The sequence below is a fragment of the Anas acuta genome, chromosome 17, assembly GCF_963932015.1.
Source record: "Anas acuta chromosome 17, bAnaAcu1.1, whole genome shotgun sequence".
NCBI lineage: Eukaryota > Metazoa > Chordata > Aves > Anseriformes > Anatidae > Anas > Anas acuta.
Window position 1 is genome coordinate 9,700,471 of NC_088995.1, and position 18,648 is coordinate 9,719,118.

The 18,648-nt window shown below is 46.8% G+C and overlaps 1 long non-coding RNA gene across 1 annotated transcript; it reads right to left on the minus strand.

Moving 5' to 3' along the window:
• Nucleotides 1-4,662: 4,662 nt before the first annotated feature.
• LOC137865755 (uncharacterized) lies at nt 4,663-16,163 on the minus strand. The gene is made up of 3 exons (XR_011102072.1): nt 15,828-16,163; nt 8,985-12,329; nt 4,663-7,612 (listed from the first exon to the last, which is right to left on the minus strand). It is a non-coding gene; the product is annotated as an uncharacterized lncRNA (long non-coding RNA).
• Nucleotides 16,164-18,648: the final 2,485 nt, after the last annotated feature.

Sequence of the window (18,648 nt, forward strand, 5' to 3'; positions counted from 1 at the left end):
GCAGCAGGTGTGGGGCCTGCAGCGGTAGGAGGCTCCTCGCCCCGGCCGGGGGGAGCAGGGGAGCAGCCGTGCCAGTCACACGCACGCTGCAGCCTCGCGAGCTCTAATTGCCACAACCAGTGACACGACAGCGAGCCGAAGCCAAAAGTCCCCTCTGTTAAAATTTGCAGCCTCCTGTTAGACATACTCGGTGGTTACTGGCAGGGCCTAGGGGGGTCTGTTCCTCGGGAGGATGAGAAGTGCAAATTTTGGTCAGGCAGCCCGCTCGCACTGCATGGCTCTGCCTTTGTGCAGGGCAGCTGGAGCCACGTGCCCAGCCAGGCAGCTCTGTGGCCAGGCTCGCTCCTGCTGTTGCTCGCTGCCTCTGGGACGGTGCTCAGTGAGCACAGCTGGAAGCGAGGAGGTTGCTACGCGCTGGGCTCTGTCACCGTTGCTTTGCTGTCTTGGGGAGGTGATGAAGGATGCAGGGCCATAGAGTCAGGATTTGGAGTTACTGATGTGGAGTCTCTGGAAAGTCAGAGGAATTCGGGGTCGTAGGAAATTGCTAAGGATGCTCTGAATTCCTTATGGGAAACTGCTCTGGAAGTGTGTTGTGTGAAACTGTGCTTCTTTTCATGTGGGTGCCTCATGCAGCTCTGAAAACGATCACTATCATGCAGTCGAGAGAGGATGAAATTCACATTTGTCCTCTGCCCCCACCCTCTCTCCAGGCAGACACCGTCCTTCCTTTTTCCGGTCCGCGTGCACAAAGACAATAGATGGCACGAGGTGACCTGGCTCTGGAGCAGCCCATGCTTTTTTACATGTCAGTGGAGGTGCTGCTCATTTCTTGCTTCTGTGTTCACCACTAAGACCTACCCTAAATCTGTGGGTGTAAACGATGCCGTTCTGCTGATTTCAGTAAAGTTTTACCTGGCTACAGTGTGAAGACACTGGCCCAGAGCTCCTGAAAGCTGACCTGCATTTGGGCTTTCTTTGGCTTTGTATGAAGGCGCTGAGGTGAGTGGTAAGGGCTGGGGAGATTCCATGTTGTGGCCCAGCTGGCGTGTGCAGCCACAAATAATAATTAATTGGCTCTTTAAGAAGTCTTGCAAACTCTTTTTTTTGTCTGTCTGTCTTAAGCTCCTTTTAATTAACTTCAGTCATGTCCCAACACATCATCTTGGCTGAATCACAGACCTCACTGTGCCAGTTTTTCGCATTCCTGAAATACACAGGCCGCCAGTGTTGCGAACGCAGCTCGGAGGCAGCGGCTCAGAGGAAGTCGGGCAGCTCTCCTGGAACTCAGAAATTTTCAGGAACTGTTGTGAAATCGAGAGGCTAAGCAGCGAGAGCCTCCCTGCTTCAAACTCCCGTGCTGCCCAATTCCCAGCAGTGTTGCCGTCTTGCACTTTCCCCACTGCCTCAAGGAGCAGCAATTGTAGCAGGCACCTGTGTACAAGCATCTTTGTTCCTGCAGAAAGCACCTTTATTCGGGTTACAGTGCTTGGGGCACGCAGCCTTTTTTTTTTTTTTTTTTTCCTGTTCAAGAGCTTGTTTCTTTGTCGCACTTCGTATTGCAAAGGGTCAGCTTTCAAGATCGTTGGGCATGTTAACAAGATACTCAGGAATACTTAGTCACCAAACAAAGTCTGCGGGGCAACAGGACAAAGTTTTCTGCCTCTTCACTAGAAAGCTTCAAGCCCAGTCTGAGGATCATTTCCTTCTTTACAGGAATTTGGGGTTCAGGAGTGTCTCTTTATTGCTCTAAAACCTGGCAGTGCTCTCACCAGTGCTGGTGGAAATAATCCCCACGTTTCCATTGACTCAAAGGTCTATCAGTGCTTGTTGTCCCTGCTCAAAGTGTTTTGAGCTGGAGACTTCTGCACTGGATAACCCAGAATCAACCTTAGCACCCATTTACCAATACAGAAAAGAATACAGATGTTACACTGATCTGTTAGTACTTGCTTAGAGTGCAGCTTTGATAATGAAATTGCCCAATCAGGACAAAATTGGTGTGTTATATTCAGTGGCTTAAAGCTGAGGCTCAGTAAATTTAAGTGGGAAAGAGTGTGCGGCGTTACAGTGGTCAGGATCTTCATCCATTTAAACAACTGACCACTGATTTCTTCATCCCTAGCCCCTGGGCTGCAGGTGAGGAGCTGTGAGATGCCCAGAAAACTCTTTCAGCAATACTTGTTTCCATAGCAGATCCAGGAGTGAGTGCTCAGAGGTTGTTGCTGTGAGGCGGACAGTGGTGGCACGTTGGGTTGTTATGGTGGTGAGTTTCGAATAAGTGGGAGGAAGACAAGTATTATAGCTAACAAAAAGCAAAGAAAAAAGTGTCTGAGCCTTTTGCGAAGAGGATAGGAAAAACAGGAAAGGTGATGAGAAGCAAGCACCAGGTATGAGCATGGGAGCCATGCCTGGATTACTGGGGGGCATGCACAAGGTCTGAAGACATAGACCCATTGTGAGAGGATGAGAAGCAGGAGCAGCATTCAATAATGAGCAAGAGAGTAAAACAAAACTGTCACTGATGAAGAACGCCACATCGTTCACGTGGAGCTTGAGCTAATTCCTGCAGCTTCTGGTGTTTGACACCTCACCATGTGTATGGACCCTGCCCTACCTGCAGCAGTCACTGATAGGATGTACGAGTTGTTTATGCTGGGGAGAAAGCTTGATACAAGTCAATAGGGAAATAAACTGACAGTGAAAAAGAGTGAGAGAACTTCATGAGCCGGTAGGGCACTCAGTCAGCTCTGTTGCCTGTTCAGGATTTAGGTGTCTGCTGAGACACAAAGGATGTGGGGTTCCCAGTTCCAGCCATAAGGAGAGACCAGCTGTGCTACAGTGGGTATGTTAAGGAACACATTTCCTCTGAAATACTTCAGTTCTCACCACTTGGCTTTAAGGAGCATGTTACTAACTCTTTCCCAATGTGATTGTCCCAGGAATAACACTGCCGTGGATGTGGGCAGGACTAGACCCAAGGCAACGCACACTCTGTTGTGCGAGTGCAGAGAATGGCAACCTGGAGTGGGCTGGGCCCTAGGAGAGGTGAATTGAAAATGCTGGCGTGCCAAAACTGCACGTCTGTAATAACAGCGATTAAAAAAAAAAGAAGTCATGGATGTTACAGTATTTTTCCAGAAATTCTTCCGATCGGGAATAGTAAACACTGGTTTCTAAAGCACTTATTGGGCACCTGTCCCGGGAGAAGTGCTTGAACAGCAAAACTGAAGCGAGTTGTCAGAAAGGGCCAGACTTGGCCTTGAGCCACTGACAGCCAGTTTAATGCAGCGAGTGAGGTGCAAGAGGAAGAAAGGAAAACTGAGTCACTGGCTATTAGAAATGATGAAAACAGCTATCAGGACCTGCTCGAAAAGATCCAGTGGTAGGTAGCATGCTTTTTCTCTGAGTAGGGGCAAGGCTTTAGGATGTCACAGAGGAATATGCTTAAACAAATGGTGGTGGTGCTGATGTATCCTTTTCAGCTGTGTGTTTCTTTCAACAGCCCCCGTTTGCCTAGGAAAACTATGAATCTTCAGGTGTTGATAGCAAGGCTGTTCGTCTTGAGAATCTGGTGTTGGGGTTCATATATATGTTTATGAGCAGCAATACGTGCAGTCTTGTAGCAGCTTTTATACTACCCCTCTCAGCTTTTTGAAGTCACTGCTGTTTGTAAGTGAAGGTGTTAATATAGCTCTCTTTCACCCCAGGTCAAGATGTGACCCCATGCCTCATGCTGATGCATAAAGAGGAAAAGATCCTTTGAAAAGACAAAGTTTGGGATTACATAATGCGAAAAGTAAATGGTAGTGAGAAAAAAAGAAAAGGGCTTCGATAGCAGTGCTCAAACCTGCGGCCTGCGGACTGGCCACTAGTTGCCTTCAGAGAGCTGACAGGGCAGCTCCAGGCTCGCTGACCTCTTCCAGCTACTCAAACAAATATATCAAGTATTTATTAGCTTTGCTTCCCTGTATTCCCAGTGGCTGGATCTCCCGTAAGGTTTTCCCAGCACCGTGCGTCGATGTGACTCACAGCACAGACGACTGGGAAGCTCTGCTTGCTGCTGCTCCTCTGCGCGCTGCTCTCCTGGAAGGCTGGTTCTCAGCTGTTCCGCGTGGTTGTGTACCAGGCATTTTCAGCCCACATTTCCAGTTCCAATGGACTTCAAAAGAGGAAGATACTCCCATTAATGTTTTGCATGATAACAAGTTAGGCAAGCATCATTTTTGGATCTGGTTGATGGAAGACTGGTTACTGCCAGTGCCAAGTGGGCGTCTGAGTTGAGACTATCAAATGATGTCTGTTGTGTTATAGCTTTGTTGGATTTCCTGCTTGGAAAGTGACGCGTGTGCCAGACAAGCAGTGTTTTCTGTTTTGGCCTTAAAGCAATCTTGGCACCCGGTGCAAGCTGTTTACTTTAAAAACTTAATTCTAACTATAGTTTTGGAAACATACTTGGAAATGTCTGCAGATCAACAGCAATGGAGAGGACAGCAGAGCATCCTTTCTTTTACTCCTGTGTCCTTTAGAAATACCTTAATCCGCTTTGCTTTACGAGAGCTGCTTGTGATTGATGTGTGATTTATTCATGCATTATCTCTTGCTGGGTTGCACAGACAGTAAAGAACATGTAGCTGAAAGACAATTCCGAATGGAGAGCACGGAAGAACATAACGGACAGCACCATTTTAAGTCCTTTTAGTATTGTTTCACAACTCTTTCTTGCAATATACCTTTGATGGAAGGAGAACGTACTCCATTTTGCTGAGTAGTCAACACAAGTAGCCCATGTTAGGACCTGGAAGGGCGCTCTCCAGTCTGCTGCAAAGCCAGTGGTCACACTGACACGCAGTGCCAGTAATTTCCACCTAGCAGAAAGGTTCTTCAGAGCACCAAGCGTGACGCCAGAATAGAAAACACTTCATTCATCAAAGCCATAAGTAAAAAACTCTGTGTTTTTGGTTTTAGAAGTAACTTTTGTACATTTATGACTTTTTCCACATTAAACACCATTTATGGTTTGGAAATTGTTCAGACAAGAGGCATGTGGTTTGTGCTCCCAAATATCAGCAGCAGTTTTGTTAGGTTGAGTCTCTATTTTATGTTGACGTTTTTTTGGCTTTTCAGTTATCTTTTGGGTGGACATCTCTGACGAAGCCAGCTGCCTCAAGGAGAACCCGTAGCCCTCTCTCTAAACCAAGGACTAAGTGCTCTGCTTAAGGTGAAGAAGAAGGTGCTGGGAAGATGGCATAGGGAATTTGGGTTTGGAAGCCAGGCTTGTGAAAGTACCTAGTGAAGAAGTACCTCTTCTGGGATGTTCCCTCGTCTGAGCAATTGCTGGAACAAATTGGGAAGAAGGAATTTCACACCTGGATTTTGAGACATGAGTTGATGGGTTTTTCCATACGCAATGTGAGAAAATATGGACTAGCTGTTGAATTTTCAGTTCATTCTATTCCTGCTGAATAAATGGTAAAGGGCTGATGCAAGACCTTGGTTTATGATCTAGGAACTCCGTTTTACAAATTCTACTGAGATTTCAAGGCCCTTCCTATGCATCAGTGCAATGTTTGAAGTGGCTGGAGTTACATAAATAAGTTCTCTGTGTGTATCGAAGCAGAGGAACTGTGTGGATTGGATCTGCTTTTGTTCCTGCAGCATTTTAGATTCTAGCATTAATTCTTTCTTTAGCTGACCAGCCAGGACGGGATTTAGAGATGAATGCCAACATTTTTGCCTTTCAATATTCAATGTTCAGGCCTAGAAGAGCAATGCTTCTTTTCCAGAGTGTCTGAACACTCCACAAGGACCCAGTGTGTCCCATTACTCCACTGAGTCACTCATGACAAATGCATGCTGTGGGATATGTGAATGCAGTGACAGGTACTGTGGTGCACAAACTTTGGGAGCTGCTGAAAGCTCTCAGTCAATGCCTTTGTGATTTGGGGGTTTGAAACAGCACAAAAATTGCCCTGCAGGGTCAGAGCCGTGGGCCAGGGCCATCTAGTAGTGTGAAGCACAGTAAAGAATGTCTGGTGCCGCTGGAATATGGGAGCAAAACCTGCTTTTTTGGAGGGGTGTGGGCATATTGCAGCTGTATTTTGACCTGTGTTTCCCTTTTTATGTCTGATTGGATTTGTCCCTTACCTACCACGTTTAACCTTCTGTCTGTGCTGGGTGAACAGCAGCCCTACATTTCAAGGAGGGAGAAGCAATTTTTCGTTTTGTTTCCTGACTTGGCTAGATTTTCGCGTGTGCCTACTTTGCATCCCAGCTACTTCTGCAAGTCTAATGCCTCTAAACCCAGTTTCTCTTTCCTGGAGCCCTGGCCTGAGGGCTTGTAGCACTTATCTCTGGCCTCCCGTAGCAGCATACCCTGTGAGCAGGGTGTCACTCCCATCCTCCCTGGGTCAGGACCGCAAGCCTACTCTTGGTGGTGCAAGCTCTCCGAGCTCCGCGTGCAGCCTGATTTGTGACGGTTTCCCAATAATGGGAAGAGATGATGAAAGCAAAGAAAGACGTACAGATGGGGAGAGATATCTCAGGGCTGCCAGGGCAGCTGTTTGAGATCTCTGAATCAGATGGAGACAGAGCTCCACCACCCTCAGCTTCCCCACCCTCAAACAAGCCATCTCCCATGTGCAAAGCAAAAGCAGCCGCACCCCAGCCCTGCCATGTTAGCTCACAGCCTGGTTAATAAATGGCAAATTCCAAGGGTAATCCTGTCAAAGTCTTCCTGACATCCCCAATTGATAATAGTAACCACAGAAGTGTCTCCCTGCTCTTCTGATTAATACCAAAAGAATTCTGCTTGATTAGATCATTACTGAGGGGAAATGTAGGAAAACATAAATATTGCAGGGAAGAAGCAGACTCCAGATGAGGGGGAAGGCTGCGAGTTTCCATGGTTTGTAACAGTTTTCACCTGATGCAGAAAAAAGGTCTGTGATTGTCTTCGGCTCTCCAGCAAACCTCCCAAGAATTTGCATGTCCCAGCCTTTCTTCTTCGCCTGTAACTCATTCCTATCATGTCGGGGTGTGCAGGAGCCACACAAGTGCATACATCTTGGAAGGGTTGGAGTAAATGTAAAGTCCCAAGGGCAAAGACCCAGGTAATTGTTTCCTTGACAAGTCTGGCAAGGTCAAATTAGTGCAATTTGGGATCTTGGCACACCACGGAGGCATTGAGGGTGCAGGGAGGAGCAGTTTCCTTATCTCTGTCTCCATGCTACCACGTCCTCCTTCCCTGGAAAAGCTGGGGTGGCGGTGTGGAGGCTGGGTGAGAAGCCCTGTGTTTCGGGAAGGATACCAGGCAGCCTTACCCATTCCTACCCCTTCCAGATCTGTGGTCCTGAGTTATCTTATGTTGAAATAAGTGGAGGCTGTTTGTGCTTCTCAGGCTGTCTGCAGATTCAGGCAGATATCATGAGATTCCTCACGCACGGTCTTTTATGCATTTATCACCTGCAGGCTTATGGACGTGATGGTGGCTTATTTTTTCCTTTTTTAATGACTGTCAAGAATGTAATACAGAAGATCGGTAGAGCACTGCTTCACCCTCGTCTTCTGATGCTGGCTTTGACGTCTGTGGTGCTGCATCCGTGTTCCTCTGTCACTGCAAAGTACAGTAAGCGTTAGCACCACAGCCTTGGTCATGTAGGCTCAACCAGAGCAGGAGCCACCAAACACTTGGGCTCCCCTGGGGTTGTTAGCTGCATGTTTCACCCCGGCAGCTCCCGAAACCTGGAATCTGCTTCACCCACTGAAGCACGGATTAGTGGGAAAAGGAAGTGTGGAGGCAAGAAAAGAGCAGGTTCTTCCGTGTGGACCTGATTAGCCAATCTATGCAAACACTTGATGGGTAGGGATAAAGGGGATGAGACCACAGTCTCCTCAGTGATTTCTGCTGTAAGGGTGACTGAACACAGGAAGGGGTTGTCCTGAGAGGTTGCAGAATCTCCATCCTCAGAAATCTTCAAAGCCCAACTGGAGAGCTCCTGGGCAGCCTGCTGTAGTTGAGCCTGGCTTGAGCAGGGGGGTTGGACAAGCAGTCTCCATGGATGCTTCCAAACTCCGTGATTCAGTAACTACATTTGCAAAATACTTGTTAAAGGGTAGTTTGGTAAGCTGCTTGGGAGGTGAAACCAGCTTCAAATGTTCTCAGTAGGTCTCTGAAAATATCCCAGTTAACAACAACTCTCCACACTTCTTTTTTAAGGTATATTTGTCCAGGCTGTGCTGGAACACAGCCTGCAGACTAATTGATAATCACAAGTGAGGAAAGGGATGAGCTGCAGCATGGCAGAGACAATGGAAAGGGGAAATTTCTAAGCCAGCTCTATTATTTAAGGCAATCCGTCATGCAACTGCACTTCAGTCCCTGCCCCCAAAGTGTGGGCCTGTGCCATTCTCTGCTGAGGTAGCAAGCTTGGCATTTGCCTGCAGGTATGAGAAGAGGATGGAGGAGGTCTCGATGAGCAGAACGGAGAGAGCCTGAGGCTCTGAGCCAAGGAGAATGAAGGAGCAATGCGATAACATCATGAAGTAGTAAAGGGCTGGAGGGACAATACAAGTAACACAAGGAGGATGGGTATAATTTGTTCTCCATACCCAGGGCATATAGGACAAAATGTCAAGGTTTTTGACTACAGCAAGACATTAGGAAAAATCTTCCTAGCGCTAAGGCTAATGAAGCCCTGGAATAAAGTGCAATAGTGGCTGCAGGGTCTACAAAGGCAGTTCTGAAAGCAAGGTATAAAAATTTCAGTCTCAGATTGCAGACTGAACTGTCCTGCCTTGAAGCAAGCAGATAGACAGAGCAGAAGCTCCCTTTCTGTCCCTGGTTTCTGCGACTCCCTGCACCAGTGGGGGTTAGCATGCAGCTGAGAGCTTGCATGTAGGAAGGAGCTCCTCTCGCTGTCCCTCACTTGGATTCGAACTCACAGGGGAAAGCAACAGAAATGCATTTTGCCCTGTGGTTTTCTTACCTCTGAGCCTTGCCATGGCTGTTCACACCTGAAGTTCACAGAGTTCACGTTTCAAATTCAGTTAGTCCTGGGTCCAGCTCTGTCATTGCAGAGGTGCTCAGCACCAGGAGTGACCTTTTTGTTATGCTGAATGCTGGGCATTCTCCTTCCAAGTCAGTAGCCTTTCTAGAAGACCTGTGCAGGGTGGATAAAGCCTAGCATATCACGTAACTCGCTGCCAATATCAGCGTGTTTGAAAATGTCAGGTTACACATTAGGGTGGCTCCTTGACATGGAGCAATGCTGGAGGAGAGGGAGTGTGGCAGACAGGCAGGCAGCCTGCCTGGAGCGAGGAGAGGCAACCTTTCTTGTCAACTGATCGTGTGGGAGGAGGAGAGTGCTGATAAAAATAATAAAAGATCTTAACCCAGAGAAATTTGGGCACCAGTTCACGTACAAGAAACATCCCTAATCCAGTGAAGGACTTACCGTCCCGGTCTGACACATCCACAGGGAATTCCCCACCAAATATGCCTTACTTCACTCCTCTTCGTGCTCCTACACCCCATCCTGGACCACAGATAACACTTTTAGGCATGCTGTGAGTAAGCACAGGGGACTGGATCCTACTGGTAAAGCAGGCAGCTGGGGAGGTGACGCTGCGTGCTTTGAAATGTCTTCTCCAGAGCCTGCCTGGCTTCAGCTCAGTGTTGGGAATGCATTGGCAGCTGAGTAGGGATTTTCAGGTTTTACTGGGGTCTGAGTGGGGAAACTGAAACCCCTGAGAAGTGTCCAAAACTGTCTGAGGCTCCAGCTTATAGTACCTTTTCAGACCATCACCCATTCCTTCCTTCTGTGGAAGGCGCTGGCCTCAGCAGCCTTCTGCCTTTTGCTCCCTGCGCTTCCGAGGGGGCTTTTCAAGTGTGGGTTGGCATCATGCTGCCGTGAGTCAAAAACCCTGTAACATGCTGAGAGAGCAGACTCTGCAGTCCTGGCATTTCGTTATATTCCAGCCCACAGCCATTCCCTTTCTGAGAAACCTAACCACTTTGTCTCCTTTATTCCCTCCCTCTCAGCTCCCTGGACACGGCTGCTGCCATGAGATGTCTCAGCCAAGGATTTTGAGCCAAGATATAAGGGAAATGGTTTAACCAGATGTGTGCCCATGCCTGCAACACTGAACTCTGAGCTGCTGATCTGTAAAAAGCTTGTCATCTCCCCTGCCTCCCCGCAGCTAGGTGAGTATGGGTGGGACAGCAGCATATCCAGAAAAACACCTCTTTTCAAGGGGAAGGAGAGAAGGTTATAATTCAACTGTAAAATCTTGCTCCAGGCTGAAAGCTTGGCAAACAAAGGCTAAGCTTAGAAGTTATTTAAAAGGAAACAACAACAACAACAAAAAGCATAAAATAAATCAGGGCAGTCGTTTTGGGTGGAGGTGAGGGTATAGACCTTAAAGATCATTCTTCGGGGGGGAGGAGAAGGAATAGCTCAAGACAGAGTTGTATTTGGCTCTCAGCCCTACTATAACTGAGCCTTTTAAAGCCAGGAGAATAAATTGCAGCATCTGAATACATGTCCAATGCCTGGCCTTTCCCTTCACCCATTTATCAGAAGGAAGTAAGGCCCTGCGTACCCATAAAAGCATAGTAGATGCAGATATGGTGGCACTAGCTGAATTCTTCCAACTGCTACTTTCTGAATGTGGATTTCCCTGTAACTTAAAGTGTAGAAGGAAATAAAGCCACTGAGGTTCAGTTGGCCCAGATCAGAAGAGGATAATATGTTGCTTTCAGTATTACAGAGCTTCTCATGTCTCTCCTTCTGTGGGCTCTATCACGCTTGTTGCTCAGGATTGTGCCCTGCAGAAGCAGCCTCACACCTGAAGCCCCTTGAAGCCTTTACGTGGGCTGACTTCTGCTCAGTCCCGGGCTCACAAAGTTCAGGAAGAAGAAGGAGAGCTGGCTCTCTGCATAGCAGCAGAGACCATGAGCACAGAACATGCCTCTGGAGGAAAAACATTTCCAACTATTATCTAATGTGCACACCACGCATGGTTGGCAGCATGGCTTGTACAGGACTTGGGAACAAAGACAAGGCCCAGCCAGTTAGCAGTTCTTGTGTCTGTCCTCACCTCCAGACCCTTGGGCCTCTGCAGCCTGTGCACCCACACAGAATTACACTGCAGGCTCCCTCTGTGTTGGTGGCACCGTGGGACTTTCCCCATGGTCTGGAGCCCCAACGTGTCAAGTTAGGGAGGAAAGCGTAAGGCTAGTATTTTAGACAACCCCCTCAGCCCACCGAATTACCTATTAAATTGGATATAAGGAAAAAGCTTTTGCAGTTAGAGTGCATTGAGTACTGTAACAGGTCACCCAGCAAGGCTGTGAAAGCTCCATCCTTGGAGATTTTCTGAATGTGATTGGATAAGGCATAGAGCAACCTGACGTAGCTTTGCTAACTCTCCTTACTGCTCTGCACACTTCAAAACCAGCCAGCCCCTCGGCTGCCTTGGCTAGAGCAGGCACCAAGGTAATGATCATGTAAGATGTAAAAGGCTGAATTTTTCTCCCTCACTCCATGGTTCATACATGTTCAACTCCATCAGCATAAGTGACACAGTCCTGGTTCAGATGGGATTTTACCGAGTTTTGCCCAAAACAGGCCTCCTTTGTAGGGCAGCACAGTTTAAACTTTTCTGGCTTTTGTAACAGACTTCAGAGATTGCTTGCAAATCTTTTCGTATGTGTTTGCAGATCCTTCCTTCAAGCGCTCCTGTGCTGTCTGAAGAACTTAGTGCTCTCCAGCAGCAGACAGGGTCAGGCTTTGCTTCATATTAAAAAAATGCACTTTAATTCTGTCCTTTTTCCAAGCTTAATGAGACAGGTGGAAGAAGCCAATAACGATGCATTTAGGACTAGGTCTATTTGCTACGAAGACTTGGAAAAACTTTGTCTTGTGCTTCTGGCCAGGTAACATCACTGCAGTATTAAAAGATCTCTTAGGTACGCTAGCATACTGCATAATTTGAGAGGTAGTCAAAGCATTGTCTTCCTGAATGTCTCAGAAGAGTCAACTCTACTGAGAGGTGGTGGAAGGCTCTTTCAGATATGTTGTTAAAGAAAAAGAATCCTGGTCTTTTAGTCTGCTCTTATATTCCAGTGTTGATGCTCTCTGTTGTCATTTCTAGGGAAGACTGAGGCATGGAATCCAGTCCATCTTCTACCTCCCCAAGTGCAGCAAGAACATTTGTGGACTGATCTTCAGCTTCTCTCAAGCACTGGAATTTCCAGGTGCATACGTTCTCAGGGCACAAGCAACCACCTGAAAGCTGCTTTTCAAAAGGTATGTCATCTCTTGTTTAGACTAAAAAAATTCAAAAGAAAGAGAAAGAAAAAAAAAAGAAATGAAAAAAATTGACCTTTGGAATCAAAACAAAGCGGGTCTTCCTTTTCTGTAATCTTTTTTTAACTGTGCTTCACACAGAACAAAGTGAAACTGTAACACTGAGTTAAGAAAATATGGGTGAAGGTAATAGCAAGGTACTGCCATTGGAGATAGGCGAAATCAGAGCCCAGCAGAAAGAAGATGGCAGGGGAGAAGTTTAACAAGTTCATTTTATGTGCCACTGTGTCAGGCTTCCCTTTGTTGCTCAAGAATGTTGTCTCACTGGTTCCTAGGGTGTGAAAGGGCCATGTTGCTGGGAAGATGTGCCCCATAGACCACGCATCAGGCACTGTTGGGCTGATGCTGACAGAAGGGTGATCCTTCTGAAAACTGTTTTTTTTAACTGACACTGCAGTTGTGCTGTGGGTCAGGAATTGATGAGGACTTCTTGATCAGAGGCCCTCTGCACTGCAGTAGTTTGAAGAACAGTACCATGCAGGGCAAAAGTGTAATGAGAGTAGGTAGGCACTCGAACTCAATCAAGGGAAATTAATATGCCTCAGTAGAAAGTGTTCACAGTGTTCAAGAGGTTTGGAAAATATCCATCTTGTTAGGAGTTCAGGAGATTAACCTAAATGCTCTCTAAAATAATGGAGATCCCCTTCACTTCTGCTGCCTTCAAAGGAAATGAAGAGGACAAGAGTGCTCATAAACAGCGTTCTGTGTACACACATAAAGCAAAGCACAGGAGGAGCCTGACGGACCTTGTCAGGAAGGGTAGAGTGCACAGGGAGCGTGTGACAAGCTCTGGCACATATAGACCTATCCACTGCGATCTGTGGCTCGAAGCCAGGCTAGGTCAGAGTTTACACCAAGAATTGACATCTCTCCCGCTGCCAGTATTTGTACACATCCTAAACTGCTATTGCACAACCTGGTGTGAGTGGCACGCTCTGCTCAGAAGCAGAGACTGGAAGAGCAGGCTGCATCCGTCTGTTGGGCAGGACTGCAGAGCGCTGCTAGAGACATCCCAGCCTGCTTGCTTTCCTTGCCTCCTTCCAGTTCCCACCCATGCCCCCAGCCCTGAAACAAAGACTCCCACTAAAAGCAAGGCAGGAGCTGTAGCAGCAGATTTCCTAGTTGCTGCCCAAATGTCGACTGCTGCTGCAGGCTGTGGCTTGTGTGATGACAGCCCTGATTCAATTAGCTGATTTTTGAATCCTTCCTCGTAGGGCAGTAAGTCACTTGTGTGGACACTTAAACCAGTTAGAGTGGCCAGGAACTGATCGAGCGTAAATCTGTTAAAGAAAAGGAGGTGGAACACTGCTCTCCTTCTCTTTTTCTGTCTGTTGCCTCTACCTAGATGCACAGCCAGGCAGTTTGGTTGCAGCGCTCAGCTGCTTTGCCTTAGAAGTTGCTGTTAGCTCTTTCTGGGAAGAAAAAGGTTGTTCTGCCCTTGGTGATCTCAAAGCCTGTTGTAGAGCAGATTCTTGTGTGCTCCAAGGCTGTTCTTTGTAGCTGCCCCTTCAACCAATTCCAGCCTAAAGACATGCGAGAACTGACACTTCACAGGGCTTTACAGCAAAGGACCACACTTCACACGTAAAGGGCTCAGCAAAGTGAAGGTGTGACTCCTGTAACAGCTGTAACTCGGACCTTTTTGCACACATTATTTTTAGTTAATGTAGATGGTGTTAACACTAATGCCTTAACCCTTAAGGAAGCCAGTTAATTTCCAGCTTGATATGAGCAGGGAGCTGGCTAATTTCTAGTGTTTTGGGGAGGGTGCCAAGATGAGCAATGCCAGGGTGGTTTTGGTTGCTGGTGTTCCCGAATGGAGCACAAACGGGTCTGTGCTTCATCCCAGGCCTCCACCCATGGCCTGCCACCCCACCGTCCTCTGCTTGCGCCGTGGGCTAGGTGGCTGTAACGGCAGGGCTACAAGCTGCAGCTGTGTGTTGTGATACAGTCAACCAGGATGCCTGGAGGGGGACAGGCTGGCAGCTTGTTAACTGAGTGACACGAGGCTGGTGGCCTAAGAAGACACAGCTACCTCGGTCTAGTTCTGCGTGAGTAAGATGCAGAAAAAAGTGACACCATCACCCATGCACCCGCTGTTGTTACCGAAACGTGGATCTAGCAGGGAAAAGGCTGTGGCAGGCAGGCAGGAGAGGAAAAGGGAGGGGGGAGTTCAAACCCTGTGGCCCAGAGAAAGAAAACCCTGCCTTCATGCTTGCGTCAGTAGCCTGTCTGTGTGCTGACCCCAGGCTCACCTGAGCCTTGGCAAAGCTCCCCTTTGTTCTGTGTTGGCTTCAGAATCCAGAGTTATCCCGCAGCCACTTTGTGACCCGTTCCACCCAGACAGCCTGCCCATGATTGCTTCATAAAGCAAGACCCAGGAATCAAAAACAGGGCATGCTTCCTGAGCAGAGATGGAAAACAGCTGGGCTGGAAAAAAGGAGGGGTTTGCTGGCTGAGCAGTGGAAAATACAGATCAAGGCCTGGTTGTGCAATCTTCCCTGGCTGGCCTTTGGCTGCTATTGTGGCAAGGGGACCAGCTGGAGCTGGCAGGAGGCTGGTGCCAGGCAGTAGGGTAGTGAGAGCCTCTGGTGACAAGAGGGCTAGAAACTCAGCTCTTAGTTCTGCATGTTTTAGACTTGAGTGAGAGGAGACAAGTGACACGTGGTGATGCTGCCCTCTCCACTGCGCTGCAGTCAGATCTGTCCAGCTAGCCCAGATGGCATTTGAGTGGCCAAACCAGTTACAGTAAAGGCAGCCAGAGCTGTAAGGCTACAGAAAAGCGACCTGACTGGTGTGGAGCTTGATTCCTGGAGCTCATAAAGTGCTCACTAGGTGGCCACAGCAAGGGCTGTGGTTCTGTGCTCTGGTCAGGTTCCTGCAGCTGAATCCTCCGTGCCCATCCTGGTGAGTGGGCGCACACCAAGCAACAAAACAACACACACATGTTCTGCAGGGAGGCTGAGCAAAAAAAAAACAAAAACGCAGAGCTGACAACCATCACCATCCCCTGAAATCAAGGGAGGGCCTTGCCATGTTTTCCGTAGCCTTAACTGCTGGTTGCTTCAGGTCAGGCTTCTGGACAAGTTCTTGATTTGTGTTAAATTCAAATTTTCTAACTAGAAGTAAAGGAGCCTGTAGCTTTAATGTGGCAGCTGATTTTGAAGCCAGGGAAGAAGGGTGTGGGACCATTTTTTTCGTTTTAAAATCTAATTATTGAGTTCAAGAAGGAGGGGATGGACAAGAACAGAGATAGAGAGTTAGGCCTTTGCTTCAGAGCCAAATTATCCACAAAAAAATCACTACAGTCTCCTGCTGAAAGAGCCCTGCAACATCCCTCTTCTCCTAGTGCTCCTCTCTGTAACCGAGCAAGAAACTAAGGGAAGGGACAAAGTGGTGAGAAGCAGAAAGCAAAGGATGTGGGCAGGACCATCAATCACCTCCTCGGCTGATACATACCAGCTACATTGGCCTCTCTTCTTAGCACCTGGAACAGAAGACAGTATGATGAATGTTTTTTGCTATATAGTATCGGAGCCATGGACGCGCTGTAATTGCAGGGAGATCGTGCTTTCTTAGAACTGGCTCAACCGACCAAGCTGAAACATATGGATTCAGACCTTGCTCTGCAGCAGTTTTCAATCGTGTTCATCAATAAGACACAGCACAGCTGCAGAGGGGAAAAAAAAAAAAAAAACCTGCTACAGAGCCCATGAAGGGAAAGAATGAAGATGTGTTGTGATGACCTGGAGGAGGCAGGAAACTAGAACTGAGGCAAGAGCAGCGCCCAGAGGAGTGCAGAGGGAAGTGGTTTTGTCCCAAATAGCAAACTTGGGAGCATTTCCGGCTCTCTGTGCCAAGTTTTGGCATACAGGTACCTCAAGGTGTGGGGTGGGATGGGTGTTGGCTTCAATTACTGGAAGAACACAATCTTATGGAAACCAACACCAAGAAACAGCGTTGTGACCAGAAGCAGGCTGTGACAGGACACAAACCATCGTGCAGAGAAGGATGAAAACTACATTACATTTGCAGGCTAGGGGTTAGGCTTCCAGATGGATGCAACCATTGAATCACTGGAGTTCTAGGCAGTTTTCATCCTGCCGCAAAGTATCTTGTGGTCCAGCATGGGGAGCTGAAGAGTATATATCCACCAGATGAGAGGAGTGAGGGACCTTCCAGCTCTGCTGGTACCAGTGGGAGCCCTTTCTCAGCTGGATTCTCAAGGTGCAGCTTAAGGGGTGCAGCTCCCACTGTGCAAGAGGCCCAGCCCGTGACTCTTACCCCAGCAGAAGAAAGCCTTTTCTTAGATACTTCTCACATTTCATGGTCTGAGAGGGTATATGTAATAGATTTTGAGAAGAATTCCTCTCTCAGAAGAGAAGAAAATTAGAAAAATGACATGCTTAGGGTTTTGTTCCTATAACAAATTCTTTGTAGACAAAGAACAATGGGTTTTGCTAAGGCAAATGCATAATTTTAGCTATTGCAGACTTAAGCCAGGTCACACTACGCTTGGTACATAGCAGGCTTTGCACAAGTGCACGCAAAATCAATTTGTTTAAACCTGGGCAACTTTGTAGTACATCCAAACAAACAAAACCCAGGCAGATACACAGAATTAATAGGTGGTAATAGCTTCAGCATTCTAAGAGCTGTTGAAAATTTGGCATTGCTTGCAGATAAAAAAAAACAGTGTTTCAGATTTTATCTTCAATACAAAAAAGGATGAAGGCATTTTTTAGAAACAATTTGCAAAATGAGGTGTTAGTCTTTTGGCTTCTACTGACCTGAAGTTATTCTTTATTAAAAAAAAAACAACAACTGTCCTTCCCTTTTAACTTCTTAGTATGATATCTGTCATCAGAATTCTTATGAAACAAACATTCTGCATCTGTATCTACTCAGCAGGGTCAAAATTGGATTTCAGCAGTGGCTGAAACAAAATTTCATTTAACAAAAAATTGGAAGTTTTGTTCCCAAGGAAGAGTTCCAATTTTGATGAAATTGTATTCCCTGCAAAAGAGCAAAACCAAAGCTATCGTTCGAAGGTTTTACCCAACGTCTGTGTACTCCTCAAGAAGCAGAAAGGCAGTGGAGAGAAAGCAAGTGTGGGTTTGGGAGAAAAGTCCTACCAACCAATAAATGGGAGCAATGAAAGCAGAGGGATGAAAAGTACAAATTCCCAGGCATTCCAGACATATCTGGTATCCTTTACATCCTGCGCTGGGCACTTCACTTGTACATATTTCAGTGTTCCACCACAGAAGCAGCTGCATTTCAGTCGTGAGTTATTATATGAAGAGTTTTGTATAGTTGTCGCAGGATCTTATGAGATGAAAAGGAGCTGACCGCGGCAAAGAAAGTAAAATAGAACATGCAATCTATTAACTATGCTGGAAACCACTTATGCCACAAAGAAGTGGGTGCCAGGAAGCAAAAACTTCCAGAAGAAATTAAGGGGGAAAAAAAAGGGAAGAAAAAAGGAAAAAGAAAAATATTAATAAAAAAAAAAAGGAAAAAAAGTCACCGGTAGCTGGGAGAAGAGTACAGGCTCGTTACCACATCTGAGCTGTTGAAAAATAGCCGCTGGTTTTCTGTAGCTCTTCATCTGTTTTTCTGTTCCTTTTTGTCCTTCTATTTAACCTTGCCGGGTAAAACACATCTCCAAGGACAAATAAAAATGATATTCTTACCAGCACTGCTGACTTTGCAACCTGTCAGAAAACTGACTAAACTTGAAGCTCCTTCAGTCAGTCACTTTAAAATATAGTCAGCACTGCGCTTAAAAAGAAGAGGAAGAACAAAATACAGGAATTCAACACCAGGATTACTCTGCTGAATATTAAGACGTTCCAATGGGCTCTGGGAGAAACAGAACAACTGCTGTGATGTGCAGTGTGACAAAGGGAAATGGTGCAGAATATCAGGCTTGGCTCTTGCATTATGGTGCAGATACTTAATTTGTCTTCATTAAATATATATTAAAGCATGTTTAGATCCAGAAAGGTGGCCTGGGAACTAGAAAATGCTGTTAAAACATGGACCAAAGAAATGTTAATTAATTTCACTAGGTTCACACTTCACCTGTCCAAGGAAAAATATCTGTTTTTTAGCATTTGAGAGGGCGAAATCTGCAGCCAGTGCTTTTGTCATTACTTACAGTCATCTTCCCTGGAAGCATTTCCCTGGTTTATGTGCACCACATGTGGATAGAGAACCTTAATTTCTTTTAGGAAACTTTTCTGCTTCAGATGCTTCTCTGCTCCTCGGAGATGGG